Source organism: Narcine bancroftii, chromosome 4, assembly GCF_036971445.1.
Source record: "Narcine bancroftii isolate sNarBan1 chromosome 4, sNarBan1.hap1, whole genome shotgun sequence".
Taxonomy (NCBI): domain Eukaryota; kingdom Metazoa; phylum Chordata; class Chondrichthyes; order Torpediniformes; family Narcinidae; genus Narcine; species Narcine bancroftii.
Window position 1 is genome coordinate 104027100 of NC_091472.1, and position 19666 is coordinate 104046765.

General features: G+C 42.7%; 2 long non-coding RNA genes across 2 annotated transcripts in view; one reads left to right on the forward strand and one right to left on the reverse strand.

The window, feature by feature from the left end:
* Positions 1–19666, reverse strand: part of LOC138760942 (uncharacterized) — a 110513-nt gene that overhangs the window by 61008 nt on the left and 29839 nt on the right. The gene's annotated exons all lie outside the window — the stretch shown is intronic.
* Positions 4157–16988, forward strand: LOC138760946 (uncharacterized). The gene is made up of 3 exons (XR_011355990.1): positions 4157–4290; positions 5193–5297; positions 16811–16988. It is a non-coding gene; the product is annotated as an uncharacterized lncRNA (long non-coding RNA).

The following is a 19666-nucleotide window of genomic DNA, read 5'->3' on the forward strand; positions in this document are numbered from 1 at the left end:
TTATTGTTCTATCTTGGCATCTACTGTAGTTGGTGTATTTTGTGTACCTTTGTGACTAAAGCAAGTAAGTATTTTGATGCATCGGTACATTGTACTTATGTATATGACAATTCACACTCATTGTTCATTATAGTAGAACCATAGATCATTACAGCACAGAAACAGGCACCTTTGGCCCTTCTAGTCTGTGCCTAACCATTTATTTTGCCTAGCCCCACTGACTTACACCTTCTCCATTGCCGTCCATACCTTCCCCCATCCATATACTTGTCCAAATTCTTCTTAAATGTTAAAACTGAGCCCACATTCATGAATTCAACTGGAAGCTCATTCCATATTCCCACCACCCTCTATGTGAAGAAGTTTCCCCTCACGTTCCCCCTAAACTTTTCCCTTTTCACTCTTAACCTATATCCTCTGGTTTGTATTTCACCTACCCTCAGTGGAAAAAGCCTATCTATATTTACTCTGTCTATCCCCCTCATAATTTTAAATGCCACTATCAAATCTCCCCTCATTCTTCTACACTCCAGGGAATAAAGTCCTAACCTATTTAACCTTTCCCTGTCACTCAATTCTTGAAGTCTGGGCAACATCCTAGTAAATTGTGTCTGCACTCCTTCTATCTTACTCATGTATTTCTGTAGTTAGGTAACCAAAACTGCACACAATACTCCAAATTTAGCCTCACCCATGTCTTATTCAATTTTACCATATTTTCCCAGTTCCTATACTCAATATTTTGATTTATGAAAACCAATATTCCAAAAGCTCTCTTTACAACTCTATCCACATGTGACACCACTTTCAGGGAATTATGCATCTGTAATCCCAGGCCCCTCTGATCTACCACACTCTTCAATGCCCTACCATTTACCATGTATGCCCTTTCTTGGTTTTTCCTTCCAAAATGCAACACCTCACACTTGTCTACATTAAATTCCATCTGTCATTTTTCAGCCCATTTTTCCAGCTGGTCCAGATCCCACTGCAAGCTTTGAAAACCTCTTGCCCTGTCCATAGCACCTCCAATCTTAGTGTGATCTTCAAACTTGCTAATCCAATTTACCACATTATCATCCAGATCATTGATATAGATGCTAAACAACAAAGGTCCCAGCACCGATCCTTGAGGCACACCACTAGTCATAGGCCTCCAGTCTGAGAAGCAATCATCACCACTACTCTCTGGCTTCTCCCATCCAGCCATTATTAAATCCAGTTTACTAATTCACCATGAGTACCTTATGACTTTAGCCACGTGTTGAGCTGCATTATATTCCTATTTCTAACCTCACTAGCACATGGCACAGGTAGCAATCCTGAGATCACAACCCTGCAGGTCTAGTCCTTCAATCTAGAGCCTAACTGTAATGCGCGTCGAAAGAACCAAAGACTTGTTGATCCAAACCAAGGCTTTTATTAACTAAAAGACTGGAGCATATCACAAGTAGGGCGACCAGTCCAGAATGACCTGGTCTGGCTAGGAGCAATCCTTTAAGACCTGCCAGTAGGTGTGGCTACACTCTCGGCCAATCACAGTCATCCTACACTACCATCTGTACATATGTATATATACACATTGGTGATAGAATCTCTACTATCACACTAACTCTATGAACTCTCCTTGCAGGACCTTCTCCCTTTTCCTACCCATGACATTGGTCCCTACATGTACTACAACATCTGGATGCTCACCCTCCTTCCTGAGAATGCCATGAACTTGATCTGAGATATCTCAGACCCTGCAACAGGGAGTCAACATAACATCCGAGATACTCAATCTCTTTCTCAGAACCTCCTATCTATCTCGCTAACTATAGAATCCCCTACCACTACAGCTCACCTCTTCTCCTCCCTTTCCTTCTTAGCCACAAATCCAGGCTCCATGCCAGAGACCCGATCACCATGACTTATCCCTGGAAAGTTGTCTTCCCCAACAGTATCCAAAATAGTATACTTGTTATTGAGGGGAATGGTCACAGGGGTGCCCTGCACTGTCTGCCTATTCCATTTCCTTCTCCTGACTGTCACCCATTTGCCCTCCTCCTGCCTCCTAGGTGTGATAGTGTCCCTGTAACTCCTGTCTATCACCCCCCCTGCCTCTCGAATGTTCTGGAGTTCATCCAACTCCAGCTCCAATTTCTTAACTTGGCTTGTCAGGAGCTGGAGCTGGATGCACCTCTCACAGATGAAGTTATCAAGAATTATACTGGCTTCCCTGATGACCCACATTCTGCAAGAGAAGCATTCCCCTAGCTTGACTGCCATTTCCATTGCTTATGACTAGATGAACAAATATCTAAAACCTGCCCTAACCTGTTTCTATGTGCTGAATACTTTTTGATTTTCAAATAGGGTGTCCCTTTCTTATTTAAACTCCTACTATCCCTTGCCTCTTACCTGTTCTCATCGAAGCCTGTTGAGTCAAAGCCTTACCACTCTGACTCAATCCACTCTAACATTTCCCACTATACTGGAAGGCCAACAGGTTTTGGGCAGATCAAATAAATTTTCCATTGAGCATAGGTGAGATACAAATCAGAGGACATGGGTTAAGAGAGAAAGGGGAAAATGTTTAGGGGGAACATGGGGGGGGGGGTAGAATCTCTTCACGTAGAGGGTCGTGGGAATGTGGAACGAGCTGCCAGCTGAAGTGGTAAATGTGGGCTCAATTTTAATATTTAAGAAACATTTGGACAGGTACATGGATGGGAGAGGTATGGAGGGCTATTGTCAGGGGACAAGGCAAAAAAAAGGTTAGCACAGACTAGAAGGGATGGAGGGGCCTATTTTTGTGTTGTTATATGGTTCTAATGTTCTATTTGGCAATGACCTTGTAATTCACATTTAACAGTGAGATGGCTCGCCATTTTCTGATCTCTCCCTTTCCCCTTCTTGGAGGTGAAGTTCTGCCATTGGTCTGGTGAACATCTAGTCCCACAGAGCCAAGTTTATCTTGGCCTTTAAGCATCACTTCCAGAAGGTTTACTTGTGTCCAAGGAATGGATAGATTTCATCATCTCATTCAGAGTTCAGTCTACCTTGCTAGCTATTGATTAGAGCTCCCAAGATCAGGAAGTGTTGGGTTCAGCCAGATTTGCAAGACCTTTATATGTTCAGCTGTGATGATGTTTCTGAACTTGGGGCAGCCTCTTCCTTAAGGGGTGATTTCAGAGATCCCTCTGTGAATTTTTTCATTAGTAATGGCATGGTTAGCGTAGCGGCTAGCTTAGTGAGTGGCGTAACAGTTAGCACAACACTGTGACGATGCTAGCTATCTGGGTTCGAATCTGGAGCTCTCTGTAAGGAGTTTGTAAGTTCTCTCTGTTTTTGCATGAGGTTCCTCCAGGTGCCCGGTTTCCTCCCACCCTTCAAATCATATGGGGGTTGTAGGTCAATTGGATGTAATTGGGTAGCATGGGCACATGAACAAGGTAGGGCCTGTTGTTGTGCTGTACTTCTAAATTAAATTAAAATTTAAAATTTTCAAAGGAGAGATGCAGGCATGTTTCAACTAGCTTCATGGAGCATACTCTAGATCAGAAGGCGGCAATGGAGGACTCTGAGACCAAAAGAGAGTCCTGCCGACCCTTCACCTCCTGGAGCTCCACCCACCTCCACTCATAACCCCATCAACTGCAGGAGGAGCAAATTCGGCAAGCTTTTCTGCAGTGTTCACATTTTTCTGTAACCTTCTCTCACTTTCTGAAAATATTTGAAGGCGATAAGCCTTCCGACGTTTCTCTTGGGTCACTTCTCCAACTTGTTCAATCCCCCGCATTACACTTCTGCAGTGATGATACTTCTTTGGCTCCAGAGCACCGGAATTAGTTGTGAAACACATTTTGATTTTTTTATGATGGAAAGAGATTGCAAAAGCACACACACATTCTTTCTTAATCAAGAGAGAGAGTGCGTTCATAGACAAAATGGGTTTCCACGCATCGAGATTAATCATAGAGAGGAGGACAGGAAACTAGAACACATGCTGTTCCTTTGATTTTCATTTTTGGTTCTGACAAGATGTACAAGTGTTCCTGCAACTTCATTTGGTGTCTGATTAATATACAGCCTTCTGGGACTTGTTTTACTGAGAAGACTATTATTTCTTTGAGTACATTTATTTCTGTTAATTTCTGTCATTTGCAGGAACTGAATAGGTGCAAGTCGGCAGTCAATTCTACAGCTGATGATTCTGTCCAAATAATAGCTTGGGAAGATTTTTGTATTAAGTTTTTGTCGACTGAGATGCTTCCAAGAGAAAGATTTTTCCTGCTATCTTTCAAGGTTTTAATTTCCATTTTGTGTTTGCCTTGGATGCAAAAAATATTTTTTTTAAATTTTAGTTAATCAAGGATGAATAGGAATTGAATGTATAGGTTCCTTTTTTAAAAAAAGTGCAAAGCGATACTTTACACAGTATAGGTGCAGGCATTCGGCCTAATTGGACTTATGGGGTTTGCAACATGCACGAGCCTACCTTGTCAAACCTCATCAATCTATTGACAATTTCTTTGTGGATTCAAAGAGTCATTGAGAGATACAGCACAAAAGCAGGCCTTTCAGCCCACCAAGTCCATGAGACCATTGACCACTCTTTTACACTAACCCTAAATTAATCCTGCTTTTTTATCTCCCTACATACTCATCAACATTCCCCTCACCTACCAGTGGCAATTTTACAGTGGCCCACCAACTTACCAACCCGCGCACCTTTGGAATGTATGAGGGAAACAGAGCACTTGGAAGACCTACACAGTCACAGGGAGAGCATGTACACTCAACATGGCCAATACCCCAGGTCAGAATTGAACTTATGACTCCAGGACAGCGAGTTGATAACTCTCTGGAGTGTTTTCCTGTCCTGTGCATTGGCACCTCCATACCAGACAGTGAAGGGAAGGAGTCCTACCAGATGTGCCACTCTGCTGCTCAAACCTTCTCTTCACTTTCCTTCAAGGGTATTGGACACATCCATCTCCACCAATGAATGTGGTAGCTACATTCGCACTGCTTTTTGACAGAAAGATATTTGACCCAAACACTTGACTGAATTTATTAGTGACAATCTTAATTTATTCTTTTTAAAAAAAATTAGACAAACAGCACAGTAACAAGTCCTTCCAGCCTACCAAAACTTGCCGCCCAAAAACCCCAATTAATCTACAACTCCCGTACATTCTTTGTAGAGTGGAAGGAAACCAGAGCACCCAGAGGAAATCCATGAGGAGAATATTACAGAGAGTGCTGGCTGAAAATAAGAACATCTTATTTTCTAACTTTTGAACTCAGAGGTAAGGTCTTCCCATGTCTAATTTATTAAATTCTTTTATTTTGCAAGGCATCTCGAATTCTCTTTTCTAGAGAAATTAACTCCGCCTCCTCTGTTCCTCCTGTTAGTTACAGACATTCTGTTTTAGTAAATTATTCCTTGCCTCGCCTCAATGTTCTATAGAAAAACAGCAGGTTCAGGTTCTAGACTGCCACTCCAGGATTCCATGCTCTGCTCTATGCCAGTCAATTTGGGGAATGCATTTTCAGATCAATGACATCTGCTGTTTTCTCTGCACCCCCATTACACAGTTTATCCTTTCACTGCACCTTGAATTCTGACTTGTTAACTTGCTTTGAGAAAAGAAGCTGTATACAGTATGTCGAAAAAATAACAAGAACCATTCATAGTTTGTTCATTGCAACAGAGAAAAAAAAACAAAGGGAGAATTGGCTGAAGCTGCAAAGTTCCAGTGGAGGGTTTGCCCTCTGAAGCACAGGAACATTTAAACAACAAGGAGCCAGAAATCAGTTCCCTTGCCTCCAACTTGTCTTCCCTCACCTCCAAAATAAATTGACTTCGCTAAGGTCTTACCTTCCCCTTCTGAAAGATCAAAGTTCCCAACAGCTGGCGTTTGGCTCTTAAAATAGTTTAGGATCGACAGTGAATTTTGAACTTGCTGTTATTTTTCCTCTGCTCCCCACTCGGAGCACCAGGCCCCATCTCCGTCCAGCAAGTGGATATAATAAGAAAATCTGCAGCCCTCATCTCTGCTGAAATTTCACAATTTCCAGACCGTTGAGCTTAACAAAACCAGAACTGACCTGAAGTAAAGGAACTCATTATTCATTCTCCCTTGACAACTGGGATCATTCCTCCTTTGTGAGTCCAATCTTTAGTTTGGATTTGTGGAGTGCACTTTCTCCTCAGAGTCAGAAAGGTGTGGGTTCCATTCCCTTTCTTTGGATGGGGAGCAGAACTGTTAGAGGTGCTGTATTTTGGATGATGTGACACATTAGAGGATACAATAGAATCAGTGCTCTATTTAAAGGAAATTTGATGAATTGCACTTGCCAATACTAATACCTCAGCTAAGAATGTTGAAATGATATTATTTGTATCAGTACAATTATGAGAATTTATTGTCAGATTCATAAATACAATGTACTGATACTGCAAAATTCTTACTTGCCTCACTATGCCAAGACAGAAAAAGAGATAATGAAGATAAATGCATAAAATAATAAATATTCAGTTACGGTGAGTACAAAAAAAGTGAAGTTTCTGCAATGCAGTCAGATTTTTTAGTGGTCCTGGAGTAGTGTAGTTAGGGTTGGGAAAGATAAAAACTGTATTGAACTTCATGTCGGGTTTGGAGGTCACCTTCAATTTGTTTTGAATACTTTTATCAATTTTTAACTACAATAATAATGACATTAGATTCAATTTATTTTTAAAAATTATTACATGTGGTATATATCTTCACAACCCCTCCAAAAGAAAAAGAAAGAAAAAAATGGAGAATGCCAAGAAAATAAAACATTTACACAATAAAGTCTATTGGAGATTACCAAGAAGTGAGGTCTTCAGAGAGTCCAATCATACATGGAAACCAACATTTTGTAAATACAGGCTCCATATTTTCAAAAAAATATGATATTTATCTCACAGATTATAAGTAATTTTATCTAATGGTATACAACTACAAAGTTCTGCATGCCATCTTTCCATGCCTAAATCTATTTCTGACTTCCATGATATTGCTATACATTTCCTAGAAACTGCTACAGCAATTTGTACAAATTCAATTTGATAAATATTTAATTTTAATTTTGGCCTTATAGCCTTAAATATTACTCAGTAAAAATAACATCGGGTCCTGTGGGAATTTGACCCCAGTAATTCATCCCAAAAAATTACCTACCCCTAACCAAAATTGTCTAACTTTAGGGCATTACCAAGTTGAATGAAAGAAAGTTCTACATCTAAAACATAAATCTGATATGGCAGATTTAATCTATTTAATTTTTGTGGAGTCAAATATAATTGATGTAAAAAGTTGTAATTGAACTAACCTATATCTTACATTTATAAGTTTAGTTTATATTATTCTTAAAGAACTCCATCCATCCTTTTCACTTATTTGTATATTTCAATCTAATTCCCATCTTAATCTTGATTTATGCACCCCCTTTTTGGGGTTCTTAGTCTGAAGTAAGTTATACATTACTGAAATAAATTTATTGACAGTAGTGTTACAAATCAGTAATTCTAATTCACTTTGATTAGGTAACATCAAGGGGTCAAACATTTAATTGATCTTTGGAATAAGAGGTCACCTTTGCTGAAACAATTATGATTTAATTTATTGGTATGCCAAATGAATCATTAACCTTTTCCTGATTTTCTCTAAATTTGGAAAGGGAAGAGTTATGAAGACTAACACAAAAGTTGCAGATTCTTGAATATTGAGCAAACAAAGAATTGCTACAGGAACTCAACAGGCTAGGCAGCAACCAGGGGTAGAAATAGTCAGTCAACATTTCAGGTTGGGAGCTTTTATTGAAACTAAGATAGAATAGTTAAAATTATATCTATAAAGGGGGAAATTAGCTGGGGAGGGGACTAGAGGTGATACAGTATAGGACAGAAGGTGGCGAAGGTGAATGAGGGGGAGGGTTGTGATACACCACTTGCATGTACTTGTTTGGTCAGGCATACCCATTGGTCATCTGTGCCAATGGTCACTCCCTCAGGCTCCTGTATAAAGGTGACTGTGTAGCGCACACATGTCAAACTCTGGCCCGCGGGCTAAATTTGGCCCGCGATATAATTATATTTGGCCCGCGAGATCATTTCAAAAATGTATTAGAGGTGGCCCGCCCTGCAGCGAGAGCCGATGCTGTTTTTTGGTAATGTCACCCCCACCATCCTCCCCCTTCATTGCACATCCTTCCCCATTGTAACACGAGAAATTGTAACACGAGAAGTCTGTCGACGCAAGCCGGTTGTAAGGCTCCCCGCACAACCAGTCACTTCTCCCACCTGTCGAGCGGTGCGGCGGATTGGCAAGCGCCTGTGATTTCCTATCGGCGCGACGGGCATGGCAGGCTGCGCACAGCCCCCGGGCAGCGCGAGCCCCGCGTGACTGGCACCGGATGGCCCTTCCACAGCGTGAGTGCACTTCTCCCGGTCGCCATGGCCTTCAGCGCTTGCACCCACGCAGACCCCAGGGACGGCTGCACGTGAAGAGAGAGATGGTGGCTGTCCGCAAAGGCTGATCGGCAGCGCGCTGGGCCTGATTGGGTGGGTAAGCAGGGGTGGGCAGAGGGTGTAGGTGAGGAGTAATGGGCAGGGGAAGTTATGGTGGTGCGAGGGGCAGTTAGAGGGAGGGATGAGTAGAAGGAGGGGTGGATAGGGAAGAGGTAAAAGGGGAGGGGCAGGGCGAGTAGGGGAGGGGTGATTAGAGGGTGAGAGATGAGTAGAGGGAGGAACAGGTTGAGGAGAGAGGCAGTAGAGGAGTGTGTATAGGATGGGGTGGGTAGAGGCAGAGCAAGTGGAGTGAGGGGAGAGTAGAAGTTGGGTAAAGGACTGGTCAGGTAGAGGGATGGTGGGTCGAGGGTGAATAGAGGCCTAGAGCCTGAGGAGTGAGCAGGAAATGCTGAATCCTGATGCAGGCCAAAATGGACACAGCCTGTGAATGCTGACTACATCTCCACAGGGACCAAATATGTTTCCCTCAGGTCAAGCAAAGGGTGAACTTGAGCTACCTACTTCTGACCTGTAACATTATCCTCCTAAAGTTATATCCTAAAGTTTAACATTACATATGTTGAAAGAAGAGAAAACATGCAGATGTTGTTGAAAAATTTCAATAAATATTTAGTTCGGCCCTCGACTTAGTCCAAGTTTTTAATTTTGGCCCTCCGTGAATTTGAGTTTGACACCCCTGGTGTAGCAGGTTGTGTGTGAGCGCAGGCTGAGAGATCAAGTAACACAACTGCTTTAATTCAAATTCCATACTGCAGCCTTTAAGCCCATCTCGGGTCCCGTCCCCGCGTTCCGGCACTTGCATCACAATGACGCAAGCACGCAAATGACCTTCTGGTCTGGACCAGAAGAGATGATCCCACGTTGCCATCTTTGCCACAACTGCCCCGCTGACCTTGTGTGACAAGTGGGTCACCGCTACAAACATATGCGTTGCCACACAACCCCCACCTCCCCCCCCCCCCCCCACCAGAACCACCACAGATGGTCTTGTGATGCATCGAATGTGAGGTCTGCTATTTAGGTGGCTGACCCCCATGAACTGGTGAGGGGTACCTGTACTGGTCAGGACAAGTCCAGATAAGCTAGTTTCAAATGGTCCAGTGTGAATAGTTCCTCCTTGCCCCCAATGTCAAGAGTAAACATGGATGCATTTCTTTACAGCACCTTGAAGGGTCTTTCATAGGGGCACTGAAGGGGAGTCCCGTGTGTGCCCCTTTGCACGATTACATACTTATAGGAGGACGTCTGGGGGTAGTTGCAGGGCGGCTGACCTGCAAGGGAGCCCAATTTGTCTTGCACCCTCTCGAGGAGGACTGATTGGGTGCTGGAGGGAGGAATTGGCCAGGGACTGCTATGGTCTTACCATAGATTAGTTCAGCAGAGGAGGCTCCAAGGTTGTCCTTAGGCACTGTGCGTATCCCCAGAGAACCAGGGCAGTTCATCTACCTAAATGGGCTTCTCAAGCCATGTCATCAGCACTGATTTGAGGTGGTGATGGAAGCGCTCGACCAGCCCATTGGCCTGGGGGTGGTAAGCCTTGGTGCAATGCAGCTAGGTGCCCAGGAGCTTAGAGAGCTTGGTCCACAGGGCAGAGGTGAACTGCGCTTCTCGGTCGGTCATTATGTCCGCTGGAACACCACAACGGGAGACCCAGGTGAAAAGGAAAGCCCTGGCATACATGTCAGTGGAGGCATCCAGAATGGGTATGGCCTCCGGCCAACGAGTGAACCTGTCCGCCACCGTGAGCAGGTAGCGCGACACTATGTTCAGGTGGATGTGTTGGAACCTGTGGGTTGGAGCATCGAACTGCTGGACTTGGAGCTTGGTGTGCTGCTGGACCTTGGCAGACCGGCAGTCTGCAGGTTTTCACCCACTCCGTGATCTGTTTGTGTAGGCTGTGCCAAACAAATCTTGTGGACACCAGCCACAGTCGTGTGAATGAAGGGGTGAGACAAACCGTGGATTTTGTCGAAAACCGTTCTCCATTGTGCGGGGACCAGCAGCCAGGTTGGCCTGTGGAGATGTTGCAGAGGAGCGTAGTGCCATTGGCATCAAGTGGGATGACCGCAGTTCTGAAGTTGTGCATTTCAGGGTCGTCTTGCTGGGTGCAAGCCAGATCATGGTAGTTGATGCCCTGCACCATTGCATTGACCACTGGGCTGGAGAGTTCGTTGACGACAACGTTGTGTTTTCCGTATAGATGTCAATTAGCGGTGGTGAGTTCAGAGATATAGGATAAGTGCCTCTGGGTCAGAGGACTTTGAGAAGGTGAAAGTGAGCAACTTGTGATCTGTAGACAGTAAACAGCAGCCACTGCAGGAAATAGCAGAAATGGCAGATGGCCAGGTAGAGGGCCAGTAGCTCTCTGTCGAACACGCTGTACTTCAGTTCAGGGGGTTACAGGTGGCGACTGAAAACAGAGTGAAGTCTCCATGAATTGTTAATGATCTGTTCTAGGACAGCGCCTATTGCTGTGTTGGATGCGTCGACTGTGAGGGCTGTTGGTACATCCATTCGTGGGTGGACTAGGATGGATGTATGAACCAGGGCCTCCTTGGTCTCCTTGAAAGCAATGTGAGCCTTGTCCGTCCGTGCGATCTCCTTCTTCGAATCAGACATCAGGGCTAAAAGAGGGCATATAATCTCAGCTGCAGCGGGGGTGAACCTGTTGTAAAAATTCACCATCCCCATGAACTCTTGCAAGCCCTGTGGTATGGCTTCCACTTTGTCGGGAAGGGGGGTGGTGCTATCTTTGGTAATTTGATGACCTAAAAAGTCTATTTCTGCGAGTCTGAACTGCTACTTCTCTGGATTAATGGTGAGGCCGAACTGTGCGAGAAGGTTGAACAGCTGGTGTGGGTGTGTCCTGTGCCTCTCAGGCATGCTGCTGGCTACTAGGATGTCATTGAGGTAGATGAAAAGGAAAGGCAAGTCTCTGCCGACCACGTCCATAAGGCACTGGAATGTCTGTCCCGCACTTTTCAAGCCAAATGGAAAGGAACTTGAACAGGCTGAATGGAGTGATGATACCAGTTTTCTGGACATTATCTGGGTGCCCGGGGATCTGATGGTATCCCGGACCAGGTCGACTTTGGAGCTTCGCTCCATGAGGTTTGCTGCGAAATCCTTGATATGGGAAATTAGGTAGCGGTTGTGCATCATTGAGGCACTTGTAGTCCCCGCAGGGTCTTCAGCTGCCATTGGACTTTGGTACCAAGTGGAGGGGTGAGACCCATGTGCTATCAGAACGGCAGATGATGCCGAGTTCCCCCATGCGTCTAAACTCTTCCTTGGTGTGGTTGAGTTTGTTGGGGGCCAGGTGGCGAGCCTACGAATGCAATGGTGGGCCAGTGGTCACAATATGGTATTGGACGCTGTGCTTTGGCATGGTGGCAGTGAACTGGGGGCGTAGAATGGAAGGAAAGTTAGCAATGAGGTGGCTGAACTGGCCATGTGGAGCTTTCAGGAAGCAAGATGGGTGGACAGCTTATTGGATGTGCCAAAGGGCACAGTCTGGAAAGTCTTAGCGTGGATTAATCATCTGCCATGGAGGTTCACTAGTAGGGAGTGTGCCCACAGGAAATCTGCACCCAACAGTGTTTTGCCCACTGAAGCCAGTGTGAAGGACCAATTGAAGTTGACCTCACCAGAATGTACAGGAATTTGCCTCGTGCCAAAAGTTTTAACGTCAGATGTTATTGGCAGTGCGCTGGCAGAGGCTGTGGAGTTTTGTGCATGTCTCGAGCACTGTAGGGGGGATGGCACTTATCTCCACCCCCATGTCCACAAGGAACCTGCAGCCTGAGATCCTGTTGCAGATGTGGAGAAGGTTGTTTGGTCGACTGGCCCCGTCATTTTGGCTGACTCACCCCAACGCTGATGGTAGAAGCACCATTTGGGATTGGGCCTTTCTGTTATCTGGTGGGGCGGGGCCTGTTCACATGGTGGACTAGTCTTGGGCATTGTCCTTTGTGGCAGCCGTGTAACGCAGTTGACTCAGCCTATGGCCTTGTGCCTTGAACGGTAGAGAATGTCTGCTTGTGCCACAACCTTACGCAGGTCGCTAAAATGTGTGTCAGCCAATAGAAACATAGAAACATAGAAGATAGGAGCAGGAGTAGGTCATTCGACCCTTCGAGCCTACTCCGTCATTCAACGAGATCATGGCTGATCTTAAAGTTCAGTACCCTGTCCCCGCCTTCTCTCCGTAACCTTTAATACCCTTATACTGAAGAAATATATCTAATTCTCTCTTAAATATATTTAATGAACCTGCCTCTACTGCCCTCTGTGGCAATGAATTCCACAGATTCACCACCCTCTGGGTAAAGAAATTCCTCCTCATCTCGGTCCTAAATGGTTTGCCTATTATCCTCAAACCATGGCCCCGGGTTCTGGATTTTCCCATCATTGGAAACATCCCATCTGCATCCATTCTGTCCAGTCCTGCCAGAATTTTATATGCCTCTATGAGATCCCCTCTCAATCTTCTAAACTCCAGGGAGTACAATCCCAATTTGCGCAATCTTTCCTCATAAGTCATTCCTGCCATTCCAGGTATCAGCCTGGTGAATCGCCTCTGCACTCCCTCCATTGCAAGAACATCCTTCCTTAGAAAAGGTGACCAAAACTGCACACAATACTCCAGGTGGGGTCTCACCAAGGCCCTGTACAGCTGCAGTAAGGTATCCTTGTTCCTCGACTCAAACCCTCTTGATATGAAGGCCAACATACCATTTGCCTTTTTAACTGCCTGCTGTACCTGCATGCTCGCCTTCAGAGACTGGTCTACAAGTACTCCTAGGTCTCTCTGCACTTCCCCATCTCTTAATCTATTGCCATTCAAATAGTAATCTGCCCTCCGGTTTGTATTACTAAAGTGGATAACCTCATATTTATCCACATTGTAGTGTATTTGCCATGTATCTGCCCAGTCCCTCAATTTATCCAAATCACACTGGAGCTTCCTGACCCCCTCTTCCGTGAACACAACCCCTCCTAGCTTAGTGTCATCTGCAAATTTGGAGATATTACATCCAATCCCTTCATCCAGATCATTAATGTAAATTGTGAACAGCTGGGGTCCCAGTACAGATCCCTGTGGCACCCCACTGGTCACCGCCTGCCACTCAGAAAATGAGCCATTTATCCCAACTCTCTGTCTTCTAACTGCCAGCCAGTTCTCAATCCACATCAATAATTTGCCCCCAATCCCATGAGCCTTGATTTTGGAAGCCAGTCGTTTATGCGGGACCTTATCGAAGGCCTTTTGGAAGTCCAGGTACACCACATCCACTGGCTCTCCCCCATCTATTTTACCTGTCACCATCTCAAAGAATTCCAATAGATTTGTCAAGCAAGATTTACCTTTTGTAAATCCATGTTGACTCCGTCTGATCCCTTCTCTGCTAGTCATATGCTCCGCTATTACATCCTTAATAATGGATTCCATCATTTTTCCCACTACTGATGTAAGGCTCACTGGCCTATAATTCCCCGCTTTTTCTATACCCCCCTTTTTAAATAGTGGGGTAACATTAGCTACCCTCCAATCCATGGGTACTGATCCTGAGTCTATCGAGTTCTGGAAAATAATTCTTAAAGCATCTGCTATCTGAATGGCCACTTCCTTAAGTACCCTAGGATGTATATTATCAGGCCCTTGGGATTTATCTGCCTTCAATCCCATCAATTTCCCCAAGACCATGTCCTTAAGAGATACTGATTTCTTTCAGTTCCTCCCTGATTCTGACTGCAAAGGACCTACTCTGGATTTCACCAATCTTTTCCTCTTGACATATTTATAAAAGCTTTTGCAGTCGGTTTTTATATTTGCCGCAACTTGAGTCTGATGTCTTCCGGCATTTGCGTGAGGAACACTTGCTCAAACATGAAGCAGGGCTTGTGTCCATCTGCCATTGTGACCATTTCATCCATGAGGGCTGTGATAGTACAGATTCTATCACCAATGTGTATATGTATAGATTGTGGTGTAGGATGACTGTGATTGGCTGAGAACATAGCCATGCCTACTGGCAGGACTTGCTCCTAGCAAGATCAGGTCATTCTAGACTGGTCCACCTACATTTGATATGCTCCAGTCTTCTAGTTAATAAAAGCCTTGGTTTGGATCAACAAGCCTTTGATTCTTTTGACGTGCTCAACAAGGCCGAACAGGGTCCTATCGCCTAGGCCGTCCAAGTGAAGGAGCCTGGTGCCCCTCTCATGTCATGAGAGGCCGTACTTGCTAATGAGATTTTTAAGAGCTATGTATTTACATTTCTCTGGCGGCACCTGGATAAAGTCTTCAACTCGTGTGGCGGCTTCCTGGTCGAGCAAGCTGATGATGTAGAAGTCTCTCGTCGAATTGGAAGTTACCTATTTAATCTGGAATTGGACCTCTGCTTGGCCAAACCAAATGTGGGGCCTGTTCATCCAGAATGTTGGCAGCTTCAATGCAACGGCATCAATGCTGAGGGTTCCATTGTGTTGAGGCTTCAGGACGTGGACACTCGTTGGGATCACCAGTGTAATGGGTTGTGTGTGAGCGCAGTGAAAAGACTGAGACAACAGGCTGAGACCTCAAGTTACACAACTGCTTTCATTCGAATTCCGCGCTGCAGCCTTTAAGCCAGTCTCTGGTCCCGCCCCCTGCATTCCACACTTGCATCATGATGATGCAAGCGCGCACGCACCCTTCCAGTCTGGACCGGAAGAGACAGTCCCGCGATGCCATCTTTGCCATGGCTGCCCTGCTGACCTTGCATGACAAGCAGGGTCGGTTTGCTGCTACAAACATGTGCGTTGCCACAACTGTTCCATGGCTCCATCTTCAGTGCAGGACAACCAAAGAGTATGGATGGGCCTTTGTTTTTCAGTGAATAAAATCCTATTAGTTCCTCATCCTCAGTCTTTGAGTAATTGATAGTGCATCAAAGGGAAATAATAATCGGAGAGGAAATATGTAAGCATAGCAATAAGTAAAAAAGAGATGGAAGCAGTGGAACAAGATGAGGGTGCAGTGTTATCTAAAATAAGAAAAATCAATGTTCAAGCTGTTAGGTTTGAAGCGGTCCATGGGGAATATGATGTGTTGCTCCTCCAGTTTACATTTAGCATCTCCCCAGTGGATGAAACTAAGGATGAAAATGTCTCTAGGAATGGCTGGGGGGAGTTGAAATGATTGGTGACAGGAAGCTCAAGTTTTGACCAACACACAGAGTGTAGGTGTTCGAGGAAGCAGCCACCCAATCAATCTGTGTTTGGTCTCACCGATGTAGCAAAGACTTCACTGGTAACACTAAATGCAGTAGATCAGGATGAACAATGTGCATGTGAAGCTCTGCCTCACATGGAAGGTGTATTTGTGATTGGGATGGAAATGAGGGGCACAGATGGGAACATGTTTTGTACATTCAACAATTTCATACATTCAACAATTTCAGCCAGGGTGCCTTAGGGGATGGAAAGGTTGGTGGGAAGGGAAGAGAAGACCAGGGATTCTTGGAGAGATTGATCCCTGCTAAATGTGGATGGGAGTGTGTGTATATATACCTATTTGAACCTATAGCAGAATTCCTAACAATTGTTTAAAACAGGCATGTTATATCCATGTAATAAACCAGAGTCCCACTTAAATATGGACCTAAGACTCAGAAATACAGGCTAATTCCACTTTAGCCCAATTAGGAGGTTGCGTAATATCCAACATTTTATTAATAAATTTTAATTGTGCGGCTTCATAATAATTTTGAAAATGGGGTAATTAAAGTCCTCCTAAAGCATATTTCCACATCAATTTCTGTAATGCTACTCTTGCTAACTTCCCCTTCCATAAAAACTTCTGTACTGCCGTATTCAAATCTTGAAAAAATACTTTTGGAAGTGAACACGAAATTGATTGGAAAAAATATTGAATACGTGGAAAAAATATTCATTTTAATACAATTTACCTGACCTATTAATGTCAACGGAAGATCTTTCAATTTAATCAAATCCATCTTAATCTTTCTCAATAATGGTACATAATTAAATTTATATAACGATGGGTCAAGGCAATAGAGTTTTTTTTCTATGCTGATTTGAGTCAGGAGATTATTAAGAGATGTAAAGAATTTAATTCAGCAAAAGAAGTGTTGTGGAGAAATGGGTATAAGTTTATTTTTCGGTACCCCTCTGTGTTGAAAGTTTTATATGGAAACTTTCAATCTCAGTTTTTTGAGAATAATTATGATGCATTAATTTTTGCTAATTCTTTACCAGATGTGCGGGGAGCTGATCAACCACTGTCACCTAAGAGGAGGATGTCTGATAAGAGAAATGGGAATGGGAATGGAAAGAAAGGTGAAATGTCAAGGAGCCTGATTGATATTGAAGATCCGGAACAATCTTTGGGATTGGAATAATTGTGAATATGATGAACAAGTGCTGAAAAGTTCGACTCGGGGTGGGGGGGTGGGTGGGTGGATGACTCTTAAACTTTTGAAAGTCATCTGCCACCAGTGGTTTTTTTTAACCACACCCAGTTAATTGGGGAATTACTACATTGGTGTAGTTTTGGGAAAGTTTTTGGTGTCTGTTTTTTATATTGTAGGGTTTTTTTGTATTTTACTTTAGTTTTTAAAAAATTATTTGAGCAAGGGAAGATTTTGTGGTTTATATACGTGTGAATTGTGAAATTAACAGAAATTTTTTTTTAGTATAAAATGCCTAATTTGAATTTTGCAACTTTTAATGTACAGGGATTGAACAATCTGCTTAAGCGTAAACATGTGTTGGCTTATATTAAAAAGATGAAGGTTGATATTGCTTTTATCAAGAAACACATTTAACTGAAAAAGAACATTTAAAATCAAAGAGAGATTGGGTAGGACATGTAATTGGTTCTTCTTTTAATTCTAGAGCATGAGGAGTGGTGATTTTGGATCATAAGAAAATACCGTTTGAACTGGATTCATTTTTTGAGACAGTGGGTCGAGTTTTAATGGTGAATTGTAAGATTTTTGCAGAACCATGGACTTTGTTGAATGTCTATTCACCTAATGTAGATGATGAACAATTTATATCTGAAGCTTTTCTGACATTAAATCAGGCTAAGGAAAACATCTTAGTTGGAGGGGATTTTAATTGTGTTTTAGATCCATTATTGGATAAATTTCCGAAAAGTATAAAGAAATCGAAGGTGGCTGTGCAAATGGTGTCTTTGATGAAAGATCTGAAGTTAGTTGAGATTTGGAGAAGATTAAATCCAACAGAGAAAGATTTTTCATTTTATTCATCTAGACATGATTCATTTTCCAGAATAGATATGTTTTTGGTATCTGCTCATCTTCAAGCTCAAATTAATTAGGCTGAATATAAGAGTAGGATTGTGTCTGATCATTCTTTGCTACTTATATCATGTACTGGACCTGAAGTTATGGAATCAACTTATCGTTGGAGATTTAATGTTATGCTATTGAAGAAGCCTGAGCTTGTTAGTTTTGTTAAGGAACAAATTACTTCTTTTTTGAATATAAATACAAAATCAGTACAGAGTAATTTTATTTTATGGGATGCTTTGAAAGCATATTTACGAGGCCAAATTATTAGTTATACTGCAAAGGAAAAAAAGAAGTACTTAGCAGAAAGTCTGACACTGGAGAAACAGATATCAAAGTTGGAAAAAGAATTTCAGAAAGATTGTACCGAAGATAAAAAGGCAACATTAACTAAGTTGAAAATACGATATAATTTAATATAATGCAAACTTATCAATATGAGCGTTTAATTCAGAGATCTAAGCAGCGTTATTATGAATTAGGTGATAGAGCTCATAAAGTATTATCTTGGCAAATGAAAACAGAAAAGGCTTCAAGAACTATTAATGCTGTGAAAAGGAATTCAATAGTTATCTCTAAACCTCAGGAAATTAATGATCAATTTTGTTCATTTTATCAAAAATTGTATACTTCTGAGGGGGTTTGAGATAATGGTTCTATTGAATCTTTTTATCTGCATTAGATTTGCCAGTGTTAAGAGAAGAGGATGTGAAAGAACTGGAATCTCCATTTACAGATTTTGAGATTAAGCAAGCTATACAGGAGATGCCAAATGGGAAATCTCCAGGAGATGATGGATTTACTGTTGAATTTTATAAGGTGTTCTATGATGATGTCTCCTATATTTTTAGATGTACTTCAACATATAATGGATGAACAATCATTACCAGAATCTTGTTCAAGTGCGATTATTACAGTAATACCAAAGAAAGAAAGAGATCTATTGAATGGCCTCATATTGGGCAATTTCTTTATTAAATGTAGATTATAAGGTAATAGCTAAAATATTGGCAAATAGACTTGCCAAATATTTACCTCAATTAGTACATGCTGATCAGGCAGGTTTCATAAGAATAGGTAGGCCTCTGATAATATTCTTAGAAAGATTACGTTGATCAATGCATCGAGTCAGCAACCCAACCTTCCAATGGTGGTTGCGCTTGATGCAGAAAAAGCATTTGATCAAGTTGAGTGGAATTTTGTATTTGAAGTGTTGGAAAAATTGAAGTTTTGGCCATTTTTTATTGGTTGGGTTAAGGCACTATATAAAAATCCAGTTGCTAGGGTGGTGACGAATGACCAAACTTCTTCACCATTTAAGTTCACACAATCAACACATCAAGGTTGTCCATTGTCACCAGGCGTATTTGCATTGGTCATAGAACTGTTAGCACAAGTAATCAGACAAAATGATAATATTAAAAGGATAAGAATTGCAGATGAGGAATATAAGATTAATTTATTTGCTAATGATGTACTGATATATTGAACATACCCAGAACAATCTTTAAAATATTTGCAATAATGTCTGGAGTAATATGATGGTTTTTCTGGGTATAAAGTAAATTGGGATAAAAGTGAGATATTGCCAATTTCAGATGGAGATTATAGTGAATGTAAACTGATTACAAAATTACGATGTTCAAATAAAATTAAATATTTAGGAGTAATGGTTGACGCAAAATATCAATCGGTCGGCAGGAGCAAACTAAGTTCAGCGCCTGTGTCTACAAGGAATTTGCGCTTACCCGCATCGTCCTGAAGATACAATAGGCCTGTATGTACGCCAGCTGCCGAG